The sequence below is a fragment of the Agrilus planipennis genome, unplaced genomic scaffold, assembly GCF_000699045.2.
Source record: "Agrilus planipennis isolate EAB-ADULT unplaced genomic scaffold, Apla_2.0 scaffold112, whole genome shotgun sequence".
Taxonomy (NCBI): Eukaryota; Metazoa; Arthropoda; class Insecta; order Coleoptera; family Buprestidae; genus Agrilus; species Agrilus planipennis.
In genome coordinates, this window is record NW_020438886.1 from 668,638 (window position 1) to 685,771 (window position 17,134).

Sequence of the window (17,134 nt, forward strand, 5' to 3'; positions counted from 1 at the left end):
GATTCGCTGCAGTCTCGTGGTGTTATGTAATGTAAAAGTAACAGGTGAACAGTTAAATGCTTTTGCAGAAATTATGAGGACCATTGCAACGCACAATAATTAGTTGTTCGATGGACGTCCTACAAGGATGACCGTGATTGATGATGAAGCGAAATGTCAGAAATTATTCCTGAATAAAAATCGTCAACGTGATGCTTCTCTTCGTTGAGTATTTTTTTATGTGCCTAATTAAATTTATATACTACATGTACCGTTAAAAGATCGTTTGCTAGAGATAAACTATATACATCAATAGTACGTTTTCTTGCATAAATTTGCCATTAATTATACTAACAACGCAAATTATTTGCTACAATATATGTTTATTAGTTACTCGCAATTAGTTAAGAGTGAATGTAAAGCTAGGAGGCGAAAAATTACAAGAAGTCGCCGGTATTTTCGGTATAGCCAAACAATTTAAGATGGAAGGAGTAGTAGAGATATAAAACAAAGGATAGCGAGGGGTCGAGTAGCCTTTAACAAAAATAAGTTACATTGTATGCTCGCGAACGATTAGAAATTCAAAAAAGATGATTGTTAAAGGTGTATATCAGGAGTACGGCGCTGTACGAGTGCGAAACATGGACAGTCGGTGCGGTGGAAAAGAAAAGGTCAGAAGCGTTCGAAATATGGTGTTACAGGCGAATGATGAGAATACCGTGGATGGAGAAGGTTACAAATGAAGAGGTATAAGAAAGAGTAGGAGAACAGAGGACGCTATGGAAGCCAATGAGAAAAAGGCGAGATAGATTCGTAGGACACCTTCTCAGGCGTGAAGGGCTACTCTCATATATATTACAAGCAGAAACAGCATAGTTGTTTTAGGGAAATGCGAAGAATAGCTCAGGATAGGAAAAGAGTGAAAATACGTGACGCATTTGTATCATGTTGGCAGTTACATATTCAACCTTCACATTAGAATATATGTGTAATTTGCAGTTAATTTGTAGTGAAAGAATTAATTTTGTACAGCCCAATGATTCCGAAAAATCGGATGATCTGTTAACTTAATATCATTGGAATCATGTTTTGTGGTTAATTTGTAGTGAAAAAATTAATTTTGTAGAGGATATACATATCAAGAAATTGGACGATCCACTAGTTAGATCATCCGATTTCTCCAGTACTATGGGCTGGAAAAATTAATTGTTTCGCTACAAATTAGCCAAACCTAATTGAAATTTACTATGCCAGGAAATGTATTAATAGAAACAAAAAAGTGAATAATAAGTGATTAATTAATCAAAGGATTAAGTTTATTCGTCTATCTTTTTTTATGTGTAAAAATATTAAGTACTTCATCGGTATTAACCCGATAACCCTCCCTCCCCTAGCTACGGCCTTGGTCATAACTGACAATTTATATACAAAAACATCAAACGATATAGTGATTCTTCATAGTACTTAAATACTAATCAAATTATTAATTTGTAGGCAAACTTGTAAACGAAAAATAACGAGTACCGAAAGCTTCAACTAGTGTGTAGCAGGTACATGCATACTATAATATCCAGAGCGTTTTGCAGATATAGCTGATTAATAAAATATTCATTTAATGAATTTATTAATTAGAGAGCCTTTATGTGTACACTCTTATGAACAAATTGTAGTTGTGTGAGAATGATTGAATGATTAAAATACATTTTGGGTTTCGTTATTTAAATTGTTATCCTTTGAATAAAAGGCTTTTAAGATTTAAAAATAAGAGGCTACTACATATGTGGAAATGTATCCTCGGACGAGACGGGACTGGCAAAATAATGATATAATTCACAAAATGTATACNGTATACACTAGTGGCGAGTAGAAAACATTCTCTTACATTATTACATTTAATCATCAATCAACTTTTCAAAAATATGACGTTGTATAGCAAAAATTCATACAAATATCATCAGCTTTTTTTCATACAAATAATAAAATAATGTAAGTCATCCAATAAATACAATTTAAAGATTTTTAGGGGTGTTATTTCCTGTTCAAAAGATTTTGAGGATTTCGTTAGTAGTTTAGGACGGTCATCAAAGAAGCAGGTGACATTTTCAGATAGACGTTCACAAAATTATACATTTTCGCTTGTGCAACATACAAGAATAAAATGCCGACAAAGAAATTTATAATATTTATGTTCGGTGTACTTTTTGCCTTACTTGTATATGTGACAGTTACGCAATCTTTTTATTTTACTTCGAAATTTTTTGTATCTGAGTTCATCTAAAGTTATTAAGAAACAAATTGAACTAGAAAGAAGTAACAGGTCTTTTAGTAATGAGCAAATCGGTCTTACTTATTCAGACTAACCAAGACTGTTTTTATATTAGCCAGCACATGGTTGAAATACAGAGACAAAACCATTTTTTTCGACATTTTTTATTTCTTTCAAATACCCTCCACTATTTTGTTTGCTAAAATATCTATTTATGCGTTGGAGGAAGAGTCAATTTATCCATTGTAGTTATCATAAAGCATGACAAACTCGCAAGTATGACAGAAAATTGCAGCATTTAAGACAATTATTGTGTCAGTAAATAAACAAATTTGCGCAGAGTTATTAAAAAAACGTAAGTATCAGATTGAATGAGCAAAACCAAGACTTAACACGCAAGATCAAGACTGGGACTAGAACTATTTGAGCAAGACGAAGACCAAAACTAAGTAAGTAAGACCAATACGAAGGCTGGGACTGTTTTGGTCTTCCTTTGTTATCACTAAGGTCATTCATTAACCGTGTATGACATTAATTAAGATCTTTTACGTACTGCAACTGTTTTTTATAAAATAAAAAAAATACGATGACTCAAAGAGTATAATAAACTAAAATGGTACTATTTTTAAGTGTAATGATTAAATGCGGTTTAATTAGCCTTAACACACCTCTTGTTTAAAAAAAATGGAAAATACGAATATCCGGTTTTAAAACAAATATTTGAAATTAATATAAAGTAGCATTTTAACGTTAAAAAAATCCTGTTCTACCGACAGTCCTCATAATATTATGTAATTCTAATTTTTGGAAATAATAAGAAGATACAAAAGTGTTTTTTGCAGTACGCCTACATTAGGAATCGGGTCCGGGAACGACTCGAGCCTCGAGGTTCCGTGATTTTAACAATTACATGTCTCCTTCCCCGGGACTTTTCTAGTTGAGGCTCGAGTCTAGACATATATTCACTGCTTATATCTGTTACAACAATTTTCTTTATGAAAGCTCATCATAATACGTTTTAAAAGCACCGTTTCTTCGCTCTAATATCAATACCTTGACAGAGTGTAATGAAAAATTCGTTAAACAAATTTTAAAATTAGAAATGCTAGAATTTAGAATTACATTATATTTTAGAAGGTTTTCTTTATGTTTAATATACGTTGATTTTCTTAAACTGGCAATTTATGATCGGTTATTAATAGTTGATTAATTGTGAAACGGTTGAATGAAGAATAATCAGCTCAGTAGCAGATGTTAAATAATAACTACAATCTCCTTATTTTTTTTTTGTTAAAATTTCGTTGGAGGATTACACGCTTTTTTCTGTTATTAAGTGAGTCGAGGTAAGAAGGTTAGACACCCGAAATAATTCTCTGACAATTAATGAATTGAATAAAAGAGGTCATAATACGCCATAGTAAAAATAGTTGGCGTAAGATACACTTTTTTTTAGTACCGTACATTAGAATTATGCAACATTAATAAATAAACATTTTATAATCGATTACTTTTTAATTAGATAAATTCGTTCCACGCACAAATTATATTCAAAAACCTGACAGTAAAAGACTGACATATTGTTTTTTAATTAATGATTAAGCTACTTATTCGAAAATTAGATCGTAATTATTAATTAATAACAATGAATTATCCTAATAATATTTTTTTGCAATTATTTCGACATAATAGGGACATTTCAAGGTTCACCAAAAAGATAATTTACTGTTTTATAAAGGAAAGTCTGAAAGTAAATGTGATTATATAATAAAAACACGTAATAATTTTATGGTGTTGCCAAAAATTTTTAAGTTACCAAGTCAGGACTGAAAACCTTGACAAACAAAATTTGCATTGATTTGTTTGTCGAACATTATTTCTAAAAAGGCATTAAACTTAAAACACGTCTCATTAACAAATGACAAAGCATATTCAAATATTTATAAAAGAAATCACCGTTTTGCATATTAATTAACAACTATAGGAAAACTAATGTAATATACGTTCCTTATTACNATTAAAAACCATATTATTTCAATCTTCATGATAAGATACTGTTGTATCTCGTTAATAATTCATGAGATTGGTACTTTTCACTTTCGACGCTTAATAAATAAAGGCATCAATTTAATCTCATTATGTGCTTTGATGAATTTTAATACGATGAGGTGCTACAAGATCATTATTTTGCTAACTTTTATATGTGTTAGCTGTTAGCATTTTGTCGAAGATAAAAGAGTAGCAGCCAACTGCTATATAAACAGTTTTGTAACGTTAGAAACAGTCAAATTCATACGGAAGGAAATACTTGGTTGCTTTACTTTCTATTATCGTTTAAATACTGTAAAGAAGTGGAAAACTTACGCTTTCTAAACACACGGATTAATTTATTGGTAAAGCAACATGATGGCATCAAATAGCTCACGACATTCAATATTGGAAGGTCAAGAATTCCTTGTATAGTGGGTCGTATTGCAGATTTTATGTTCAGGAAGTAGAGATTTACCAATTAAATACGACCACCATTATGATAACGAAACTAAAAGTATTTTCCTCAATTACTAGTGAATATTGAATACATGATAATTTATTTATGGACCTTGCAACTGCAATAAATCAAAAGAATCATGACTTACAATATATATTAACAAAAAAATCTGTCTTTATCTATAACTGATCTTAATATTTTAAATAAACAGTTTCCTAAAACGTAAACATCTTAAAAAATAAATAAAAAATAATTCGCAAAATTTAAAAAACTCGAAACTTCAGCGATTAATCACTTCGAAGTAACTGGTAACTATAGCAACAATTATCCGTTTTTATAAATAAATTAGTAATGTAAATAAAGTAAGTTTTGATCTCTATTTGATCATTATGACCTTTTCTATTCGTTCTATTATCAGCAAAAATTGTTCGCGTTTATCATCTTTTCAAATACGAAAATTACATGGATACAAGATATGATAACACCTTAAGAGTTAAGGATCTCTTTTGTAACAATAAACTTGTTAGATAGTGTACAAATGACGGAAACGTTTCTATTTCGACGTTACATTTGAGTGATGAAAGTTAACTGTAAGATAAATGAAGTACTTCACAGTAAATGAAATCTTATATCAAGTACAGCAGTTCAGGTTATGGACAGACTGTTTCTTGTGTTGTTGATTAATTGTGTTTATGTTTGGGTAGATCATAGCAAAATAAAACAATGAATGGTTAAGTACTACCTGTAAAACGATATTTTAGCTACCACATGGGAAGATACACCCACTTTGTTACAATTATTCAACAATGTAGGTATATTTTAAAGTATTGCAGTATTAAAAAGAGGAAAATTAAATGTTCTTGGTGGCCAGCAAGCAAATAAGCATTCTATTGAAACTGCCCTTTGGTTTTCAATAGCATGACGTAGACAAAAGGTCCGGCAGGACACAAACCAACCTATCTTTGCCAAAATAGCGTTCGATGAATAAATACAGATAGCGTAGAGAACGCCATCTATATTTCGACAAGGTCTTTTCCAAATAACGATTGGACTTGTCAAACTAAACCCGCAGGCTTTGTAGGTCGTGGTCTAAAGACTAATTTGTTGCCTGACGTTTTAGTTGAGAAGAGAACTACGTGACAGAAAACTACGCCAGTTTATACACCTCTGAAGATATTAATTGCAGCCGCAGACGAAACGTCAGATAACAAATCGGCCTTTTCGACCACGGCCTACAAACCCGGAACAAAATTACCAAGGTTACTGTCCAATTCTACATCAGCAAAGATTTTCAAATAGGTATTTCTTTATTACGACATAACTTCACAATTTACGAGTAACTGTGTCAACTTCGCTGAAATGCTGTCTTGATTCGGGCCTAAGGGCCTTCATCGGTTATAGTCCACATCCAGCATCAAAGATGGAAGAACCTCTGAAGAAGTTTGCCACTCGTTAGAGCGAAACGTTAGGTGGCAACTCCAACCGACGACGGCCTTTAGTCTTTATCAATTTGTCTCACTGAGTAATTTTTAAAAAGAAGTCTACAGATCGATTTCGAATGGATTCGATTATTGCACGTAGTTAGCAAAAGTTAGGAAAATTTGTAAGTGCAGCCAAAACAAAGAGAACAAATTCTGTAACTAAGCAAAAATTTTTGAAGCTTACGATGTACTATAAATGTCTAGACTAAAAAAATGTTTTCATGCCTTGTAATGTTACTTTTATATTAAACAATTTTTAAAAATTTCAGTATTCATTTAACGACAGAGTTGGCCAAAGCCCTAAAAAGCGATGCATGTCCTAAACCCAAAACCCTTACTTAAAACCCCAGTTATAGTTTAAAATTCAAGGACATCCAATGACCAATTCCTTCAAAAGCAATTAAATCCAAATCTCCAAGCACTTTAAAAGCACTTCAAGCACTTTAAATAAGCTGAAAGCAAAACACTTTTATAAAGTAATTTCTTCACCAAGCTACACCTATTTTTCACCAAAGGGCTTGAATTGCAATGCTTTCAAGCCCTGAAATAACTGGAAGCACATTTTCACTTAGAAAATGTTCGACATAGAATTTACACCTCAGCCGTAAATTTTTTTTGAGGTTTACGTACAATGTAGCTCCTTGAAGTTTTAAATAAGTACATCAATCTTCACTTTCCTAATTAGCAAATCCTTATTAACGTTATTTCAAATGCATTCAGTGTAATGTGTATGGGTAAAAGGTCATCAAACAATTGATATTATGAATTCTTCCTGGTTAGAGATAGAAGCTTACGTAACAGATACATATAGTTGACAAATTAAGAACGCTATTATTTATTCAATTAGATTCGTTATGTATAGTTGCCTTATGCTCTACAGATTTTATCGTTAACACCACGTTAATAACAGTTATCCTTGATTAAAATGCGATTACATTTGTCTGCATGTTTCTTTGGTTTTAGTACGTTTAAAAATTTAACCCTAGCATATTTTCAACATTTTTTCCCAAAGATCGTCTAACTGTCATGCACTTATTCCTTAATTCAATAATAATTAGAATATTAGCATATAAACATTGTATCGCATTTTTTGGTTCTCATTTCAGTTATTATTTTCTAACAATTTAGTGAAAAGTGGACAAAACACTTTAGAAATTGTTAGAAATCCCAAAATTAAAAAGCTTACTTTTTTATAATAGCTTTTATAAATGTTAAATGCTAATATAAATTGGGAATTGGCATAGAACCAAGACACAATAAGCATGATAAAATTCACATGTTGACTGCCAATTTGTAGTTATCTTATATTATGTTATGATGTCCTCAACTAACATGTAACGTTAAACCTTTCGCAATAACTACAAAAAATGAATTAGCCCTTTGTAAAATAAGATGAATCCTATTTAAGTGTTCCCAAAATAGAATTTACAAAAACTTAGGAATGTTTTAAGGAGTGAGAAAATTCATTACCTACTGACCTACTCCATTATAAAATACAAAATTTTAACCATCTAGGTAATAATATAGTAATAAGTCTTGTATTATATGCTATTTACAATCGCGATTTTGAACTTATTAGTTCTCATCAACACACCACAGGTAGTAGAGGTAGTTTAGAATCTCGTGGGCCAACAAAACTCCGCCTGCTTATTGATATCTACTTGTCACTAAAGCCATTGATCGTCTAACCGTTTTTATGTACATGCTGAAGTCAGCGTCCCACAGCGTGTATTTCGCGGCTTAAGACATTTTAGAATACCTTTTAAAAAGTTACACTGCATCAACAATGCATTTTTTATATATATCGTTATGTCCATACATATGTATAAATGATAGGCACCTAATCCAAATTAATTTAAGTGGTAATTATACCTAAAACTAATAATTTTTATCTCTTGAAGTAATTACAAGAAAAAAAAGTAACTTAAGATGCATTTTAAGTACCGTTAGTTAGCGCAATTCGATCGTATCTGGCGACCTTTGTTTTTGCCTTTCATAAAGAAAACGACACATTTCGAGAAACTTTTCGCACGATTTGTTTAGCATGCGTGTCAGACAATTTAATTACTGGCATGTGAACGACAACGGTTGCGAAACACTACGTATCTATATGTATTTCAATATGCCCTTTTAAGATAAGTCCACACAGGAGCGCAGTGGACAGACACTTACTTGTCGTCAAAGCATACAACGCATATTGATCAGCAAAATTTTTTAATTTCACTGTAGAACTTTACATTGTGCTACGCAGAGGGGGAATTTCAGAAAGTACGGAAAATAAAACTAATTTGACAGCAAAATATATGTAATATGGTTATTGGCGACTTGTCAAGAAGAAATTTCCAGTGCTGAAGTAGTGAAAAAAAAAACTTTTGGGTGTTTCATTCCCACCAACCAGTAATGTTGGTGGGCGGGCAGTCCCTCCGGACTACGCCGGAAGCTAGGGCGGAAGGCCTTCTTCAGCCTGCTTTCAGGAATCGTGGGAATGGATGGGTGGTGGTTCGGGTGAGAAAGATGAGACGGACGAAATGAAGACAGAAGAGAATGAAAGATTATCTGTGGAATATTACTGCCCCAGCATCTGCCTAAGTGATCCAAGGAAACCACAGAAAAACTTGGACCAAGGCAGACGGACCCGGAATCGAACCGGCGTCCTCCCGAATGCTAAGCAATGGTCTAACCTCTAAGTAGTGAACCGAACCGAAAGTGAGAAAACAGCACACAAACTGGCGTTTTTCAGATTTCTTCTTATCGGTGAACGTTTCCATAATTCTTGCGTTTAACATCGTTTAATCCTCAGTACTTTTGAGTTTTATTATAAGCTCTTCGCTAAAATTCTTGGTGCTCGTAACTGTTGACAAACTAGAACATTGATCGCAGGGCGCAACTGACGCATATGTGTTTGATATTTTCGCTGCGGTTCGCCCGCCCGCTGACCTCCTGTGCGCGCCTACCTTTACACGACTAATTATTTTACTGGGAAACTGAAAGCAAATGCGAAATTAAAATGTACGCAATATGAGAGAAATAATCCAATATTTCGTTAAAATTTTACGAAGATATGGACCATCGAATGCCAAACTTGAGAATATGTACCTACTGGTTTGACTGTCTTATGGTTTTGGTGCTGGAATTTCCAGTTTAATAAATTTCCCTAGATACTTATTACGACACATATAACATTTGAAATAAATTTAAAAATTGACGAATTGTTTATCCATTTGAACATTAAGAATTAAATTTCATTTATTGAATTTATGAATAACTCAATACTCTAGCAGATTTAATTTTATTGACTTAGTTTGTGTAAAATTTCTAAATTATCTATAAAGTGTTGGTTTTCATTTAATAAATGTATGTAAGGAGTAAAATGTTTAAAGTTTTTACTATCAGTTTCATTGGTTGTGGAGATTTTGACCTAATGGGCACAGTTTTACATGTGACCGCGTTCAACGTATTTTTTCTTTTCCTGAGAAGTGTTTAAGTGAATACTGACGTCATAAGGCTATAGCAATGTACTAATAAGCAAAATATTAAAAATTTTGGAGACAAAAAAGTACAATTACTGTATGAGTTACAAAAATCATTGTCAGAAAAACAAACCATTATTAATTAAATAAACGTAGTTAATTAAGTGACTTAATTTTAACACATAAAATTTGCTGCGAGTAAATCCGTTACATAAACAAAAATATTTGTGCTTTCGTTTAGCATGGCTGAAGCACTTCCTTGAAAATAATATATAATTATAGGTATGTGTATTCTATTTATAACATCAAGTTCATTTCCGGATAGTTCGTACTCTGGTGATAATTTTTAAAAATAACAAAAAATTACGCTCGTTTTGTATACATATATGTATACAGAATGGGTAAAATATTCACCTGTATGTCGCCTAATATGAAACTATGATAAATAAAAAACACTGACTTATACATATTATGTTGTTTGTAAACCCTTTGATAATATCTGAAATATAAATGAATAAATTAGNAAGTTTTCTTGTACCATTTCGTATTTTTGAAATTCTTTTGATGATTGCGTGTAATAAGAAATAGACTATCCCTATGCTTGGTTTTCAACTCGCTATTAGTGTATGCCTACAAAAATTTTAGGTACCCACTTTAAAAGGGAACAGCCCAATTATTAGAAGTCAGGTAATGATGTTATCTAATATTTACAGGACTCTATTGATACACATTGCTATTTGAATTAGTCCAAAGTTGATTTTCATGATTTACTTAAATAGATTTAGTATTGACATTCATTATTTGTTGAGCCTACTTATTATTACACAACATAAAACTATCTAGGATTGCGTTTTGAAATGATTGTGATTAGGTAATTTCTATCTAATTTCTTTCGAACGAGAAAATTGAAATAAAAACCATTCCGAAATACTGAATTCTTATTTAATGACATTGGATAACAAAAATTCTAAATTTAATTAATTCAGGAATATTTACATAAATGTTACAAAATATCAATCCTAATCAAAAAAAAAACTGTTTGAAAGCTGCTACCTGTTTGATTTTAATATAATATAAAATAAAATACTTTCACAAAATTTTTGACATATCAAAAAAGGATGCAAGTTAAAAGTAAAAGCGTATTTGTTTTATTTGACAGAAGAACTGGTTGGTTTTAATGTTGTTTTCGAATTTCCCATTGCAATCGGTACGGAGATAACTTAAAATGGATTCTTTGTTTTCTATTACGAAATAAGTAAAAAAATCGGCCGAATAGCTTTTAGGCAGTTGTTTAGCTGTTTGTATTGTATTGTACAATACGCAATTGTTACTCAATTGCTTCTCTTAAAAACAGACAGTAAGAATTTTTTGCATGTTCTATGATAATTGTATTGACCCCGCTTGTGAAACAGTACGGTACATAGTATTTTCCCCGAAACAAAATAGAACTTATTCATAAACCAAAACTTAAGGCGTAGAAAAAAGTTATTGATGAATCTGACAAACTACACTTATTAATTAGAGCATTTTCTGTGAGCTACTTTAGAATGGCACTATCACGATTATCATTACATTCTACTTTACATTTCTAGGAAAATACCTGCCATCAAGTACTTTTATGTTGCACGTTTCAATCATACGCGCGTGAGCCGTGTGGCCGATCGCCTCGCAGTCTTTTTTAATAGACGTAGAATATCGAGATGTTTAATTTGATGTATGGTAATAGACATATCTAGCTGCGACATGCGCAAAAACTACTTATCTTACCTGATTGCTATTAGGTAAGTAAATAGATTAGAAAATTTTTAATGTTATTGATAATGAGTATTTTAATTTATTCTATCTATTCTCTAAAGACATTACAACTAATGTTTTTACTTATCTATTCAGCGGTTCATCCTTAATTTAGAAAGAAATTAGTTGAAAAAGAACAAACTTTTTATTCATATTAGCAGATGATTAATTAATTGATTTTATTCATCGTCGACCAATACGATTACGGTAAGCATACGACTAGTCTAATTCGTAATAAAACAAATAAGTACAAGTTTAATAGAGACCGTTTTAATAGAAGTTTATTAGCACCATCAAGGACGCGAGCGTGGAAATTTAATTGCCACACAAAGGTGTGCCGTTAAATCGGTATTTCTTGCTGTTTTCCAAGCTGTTTTGTCGCTCGTGTGAGGTAATGATTCCCATGCTAAACTGCTCGGTAATGTTTACATACCTTATAAATAGTACACGAATTGCTCTACGAAAGAAGCTTTTTAAAAACAATGAAGCAACTCTGTTTGCATTTGCAAAAATTCTTCTTAAAATTTATAATCTTCCTATCACCAAAGGTGAAGAAAAATTCACTACAAATCACTCTGCAATATATTTTTAAGTTTATCAATATATCAATATCAACATACTATACATATACATATAATAAATGTATGTGGTATATTACAAAGTTTTGGTTTTCAGCTGCATAGTTTGGTTTCAAAGATATGGGGGTTAAAAGACTACCGCCCCAAAAGACTCCATAAACAGAGTCAGTGAATGTGTTCATTCAGTTCCGACATCCGGTCAAAACGTTACAGAATGCCACGGATTTTTTCTAAATGCCATACATCTACAGGGTTTGCGAATGATTTGGAATTTTCTAGAAGCTTCGAGAACGTTTCCGAATAATAATTAATTTTCCCTGAGCGAATCGAGAGCAATCCGACTTGAATATAATAAAACTAAGTTTAGTTTGTCCGTACGTGCCGCTAAAGTTACACAAAAGAATTCCATTTCCCGTTGGTAAAAAAACTGAAGAGATTAGCTTCAAAGACATGGGGTCAAAAAGCTATCGGCCCAAAGGACTTCATATAGAGAGTCAGTAAAGGTGTTACATACTTCAGTTCCGACGTCTGGTCAGAACGTTACAGAATGCGGCAGACTTTTCTTGAATGCCCTAAATCAACAGGGTTTGAGAACCTTTTAGAATCTTCTGGAAGGTTCCAGAATGTATATAATAAATGTAAGTGTAATTTATTCCTACGTTCCACTAAAGCTCCTCAACCGAATCTCGTGACCTCATGGGGGTTATATGGTATGATAGCTTTCCATCCCCCGTACATGAAAAAAGTATGCGGTATTCAACAGCATGGGTTGACTTCATAAATATGGGGGTTAAAAGGTTGTCGCTCCAAAGAACTTCATATGGAGAGTGAGTAAAGGTGTAAATTGAGTTCCGACGTCTGATAAGAATTACAGAAAGTCACTGATTTTTCCTGTATCTCCTTTATCTACAGGTTTCGAGTATCCTTTAGAAATTTCCAGAAGGTTCGAGAACGTTCCCGAATGGTAATTAATTTTTACGGCTTAGTATATTAATAAAAACAAGTAAGTCCATGAGTGTAATACCTTGCATACCTGATACATAATAACCGACAATTTTGTGGGTGCAATTTTTGCGCAACTAGTTTTATCTATAGTAGTTCTGAAGATAGTTTTATTCAAATTTATTAATTAATATCATTGCTACGTTGTCACTATTGACTTTCTAATACATAACAACGAATAGGCATTCGCAGTAATAAATGCTAATTTCAGTAAAACAGAAGAAAAGCGCTTAAATATGTATGTTAGCACAGTCAAGATGAATTGATAATAAATGAAGTAATATTTTCATCACTTATCAAATCGATAATGTTGTGAGATGCTTTATTCGAAACCAATTTTTCTCTTTCGTTCTTCTAATCTTATTGTACTTCACAAAAAAAATGTATTTAAAAGTACCTCAACAAAACTTACCATTTAGTAGAAACTGTTTCATTGTTTTCACACAATAATTTCACTTTACTATTATGTATATACCCAAAAATCTAATGCACCTTATCGATAATAATCACCGAAAGCAATATCTCACAATTTTGTTCTAACATGTTTGACATTCACTTGTTGCCAACAAACTAAATTCCAGCATTCTTGTGTTTTATCCACCATCCTTGTTTTATTCGTTAACGTTCGCGTTCTATCCTTTATTACTAGATACACTCAAAGGTAAACATCGCTATCCTTCGGCTATGCCGAACGAGAGGAGTTTTTTATATAGATCAGCAAACCTTGATTCAGTCCGATAAGTATGACAAACAGATAGTACATTGCAGGAATTTATCATCTCTAAATATGTAAACAGATAATTCTTTTGATATAGAAATGGTAAAAATGTTTTTGATTTAAAGAAAATAAAATGTACCTATTATGGAAACACTTTAGATGGAAACAAAAGTAGTTTGAAATTTTATGTAAATTCTAATATACTAAAAGATTTTATAGAAAAATGGATTTACCGAATAATAAACAATATAGTCAAGAAAACAGAAGAAGTAGTTTTTCTTAGAACATCCACAAAGCATTAATTGTATTTATTTTAAAAATTTTGCATTCTATTTAATCAAAAATCTCTTATTGTTTCATTACTATTAATAGAATGGTAGAAATAATAATGAGGTAAATAAGATTTTATTTATTCATATAATGCTTTAGTTATACATACTTTTCTGTTTTAATGAAATAAAAAAGAGTGAAAAATAATTTAAAATAAAGGAAATTGAAAACTTATAACAATAAGTACAATCCAACATTAGTAAATACTATATAATTTTAAAAATACGTCCAGCCTATCCTATGTAAATCTGACCGATTTCCCCTGTTTGTATTAGATTATTGTTATGATTTGAATTATTTGATGGACCATATACAATAAATATTTTGTAGTTGATAGTATTACATTTAATAGAAGGGTAAATATTCTTTATTAAATGTGTAACTTAACAGCTGAATGACTTGAAATGTAGTGTTCACCAATACGATTTTAAAGGTACGTGCGCTCTGTCCTATATAACACCTGACCGATTTCCCTTGTTTCTTTTATATTATTATAAGTATGAAGTAAATTATTTGAGGGACTGCCTACAAGAAGGGTAAACATTTTTTATTAATTGTGTAATTATGTTCACGAACACGTTTTTTAAAAGTACGTCCGGTTTGTCCTATATAAACGTCTGACCGATTTCCCCAGTCTGTTTTAGATTATTATTATGAAGTAAATTATTTAAGGGACTATCTACAATAAACACTTTTGTAATTGGTGGTGTTAGGTTTACAGAAGGGTAAGTATTTTTTGTTAACTCTTTAAATTATAATCTACTTAAAAAATAGTCGTCAACAATCCCAACGTTCTCAAGTGTATTTTGAATATACGTAACATTGTAGAAATTAACATATTATCCCCATGCCAAGCCCTAAGATACTTTTGCAGTTATTTCCTAGTGTGTTCAATTTCACGACTTGAATTCTACTAGTGAAAAGAACATTACAAGAAGGAGTAAAGGAGTAAAAGTGCTTGCTTCCCGTTTACTTCACCCGGAAATGTCGCCTTTTTCTCTAATATATGAACTGGTCTTGTATGCTCTGATTCCATTACAAGACTCCTCTCTAGATACTTTGTTTCTATCTCGATTACTACAAACATATACGAGATCTGTTCAAAACGTATCGCAAATTTTGAATTTCCGGTTTTCGATTTTTTTGTGGCGTTATATTGGTACTCACTTATACCGACAAGTTCAGTTAATTTTTGACAGCTGCGTTGCTTGCAGATGTTTTGGTTCGTTTTCGATTTTTGCCTATTCCAAAAATGGAATTGAATCTGTATCAAATTTTGTGTGAAAACAAAATTAAGTGCGCGGACACATTCCAAATGTTGACTGTGGGATATGGTTAAGCTACCTTGGACAGAAGCAACGTTTATTGGTGGTACAAAATGTTCTCAGAGGGCCGAGAAGATGCGAAAGACGAAGAGCGTGCCCGAGCACGTCAACAACAAACGAAAGCATTGATAAAGTGAAGAAAATAGCTTTAGCCAATCGTCGAATCGCCGTTAGAGAAGTTATTGAGGACCGAAACATATCGATTGGCTCCTGTCCTTTGATTGTTACCAATGATTTGGGCATGAGATGGGTCGCCGCGAAATTCGTACTAAAATTGCTCAATTTCGACCAACATTCCTAAGGAACTGTTGGACTTTGTCCGCGACGATCCAAATTTGCTCCAGAGGGTCATAACTGGTGATGAATCATCGGTTTATGGTTATGATGTGGAAACCAAAGCTCAATCATCCCAATGGAAGCTGCAGCACGAGTCATGCCCGAAAAAAGAGCACCAAGTTAGGTCGAATGTGAAGGTTTTGCTTACAGTTTTCTTCGATTGCAGAGGCGTGGTGCATCATGAGTTCCTGCCACAGGGTAGAACAGTTAATAAGGAATATTACCTACAAGTTGTAGGGTCATAACTGAGTTTATGGTTATGACGTGGAAACCAAAGCTCTATCATCCCAATGGAAGCTGCAGCACGAGCCAAGACCGAAAAAAGTGCGCCCAGTTAGGTCGAATGTGAAGGTTTTGCTTATAGTTTTCTTCGATTACAGGGGCGTGGTACATCATGAGTTCTTGCCACAATCATTAAGGAATATTACCTGCAAGTTATGTGCAATTTGTGCGAATCAATCCGCCAGAAACGCCCGGATTTGTGGAACAACAAAAATTGGTTTTGGCACCATGATAACGCCCCTGCTGACACATCGTTGCTTGTGCGCGAATTTTTGACCTATAATCATACAGGTATTTCGCAGATCTGCCCCCCTGTGACCTTCTCTTGTTCCCGAAAATGAAGAGACCCATGAAAGGACGACGTTACGCTACAATTGAGGAGATAAAGACGGCATCGAAGGAGAAGCTTAACAAGATTACAAAAAATGATTGAAGATTGGAAAAAAAAACGTTGGCACAAGTGTATAATATCTGGAGATTACTTTGAAGAGGACAAAATTGATATTCACAAATAGATAAATAATTTGTGAAAAAACACAAAAGTCGCGTTACTTTTTGAACAGACCTGGTACTACTTACTTTATTCAATCGAAAGGAAAGTGAATTGTAATTAAATACTACGTTGGCTGCAGCTACTGCTGGTTAATACAAACTTACGTCCGTGGTACATGCTTTATAGACTTGACAACTGAAGTTGTTCATTTCTTTCTCGTTTTATCTCTACAACAGTGGTTTGATGTTGGTACCTTTACGTTATTTACAAACCATTAGGTAGCTACTGTCTGTCTAACGTTTTTTACTTTTCCTTTTCCCTTTACAACAAAAAAATTCGAATCCGCTCCGTTACTTAACTATAAATAACAGCAGTAACTTTTTCTATTGAGTAATTGATCAAAGTCGAAAGTAAAACGTTGTTTTTTTGTAACTATCACAAAACTTGTGAGATGTTATTTACTTTATTAAGTACAGCAGTTTTGAAAACTTTACTGATTTTAATTTTATTGGGAATCATTTTATTTTTGTAGTGATCATCACTTTATATCTCCCTGAACAATGTTCTAATTTCGGAATTGATAGAGGTGGATTGA

General features: G+C 32.5%; 1 long non-coding RNA gene across 1 annotated transcript in view; it reads right to left on the reverse strand.

The window, feature by feature from the left end:
* Window positions 1–13,690, reverse strand: part of LOC108737059 — a 30,842-nt gene extending 17,152 nt beyond the window's left edge. The window contains exon 1 of the long non-coding RNA XR_001937814.1: window positions 13,468–13,690. This is a non-coding gene — a long non-coding RNA (uncharacterized LOC108737059). The remainder of the gene's footprint in view (window positions 1–13,467) is intronic.
* Between the last annotated feature and the right edge of the window lie 3,444 nt (window positions 13,691–17,134).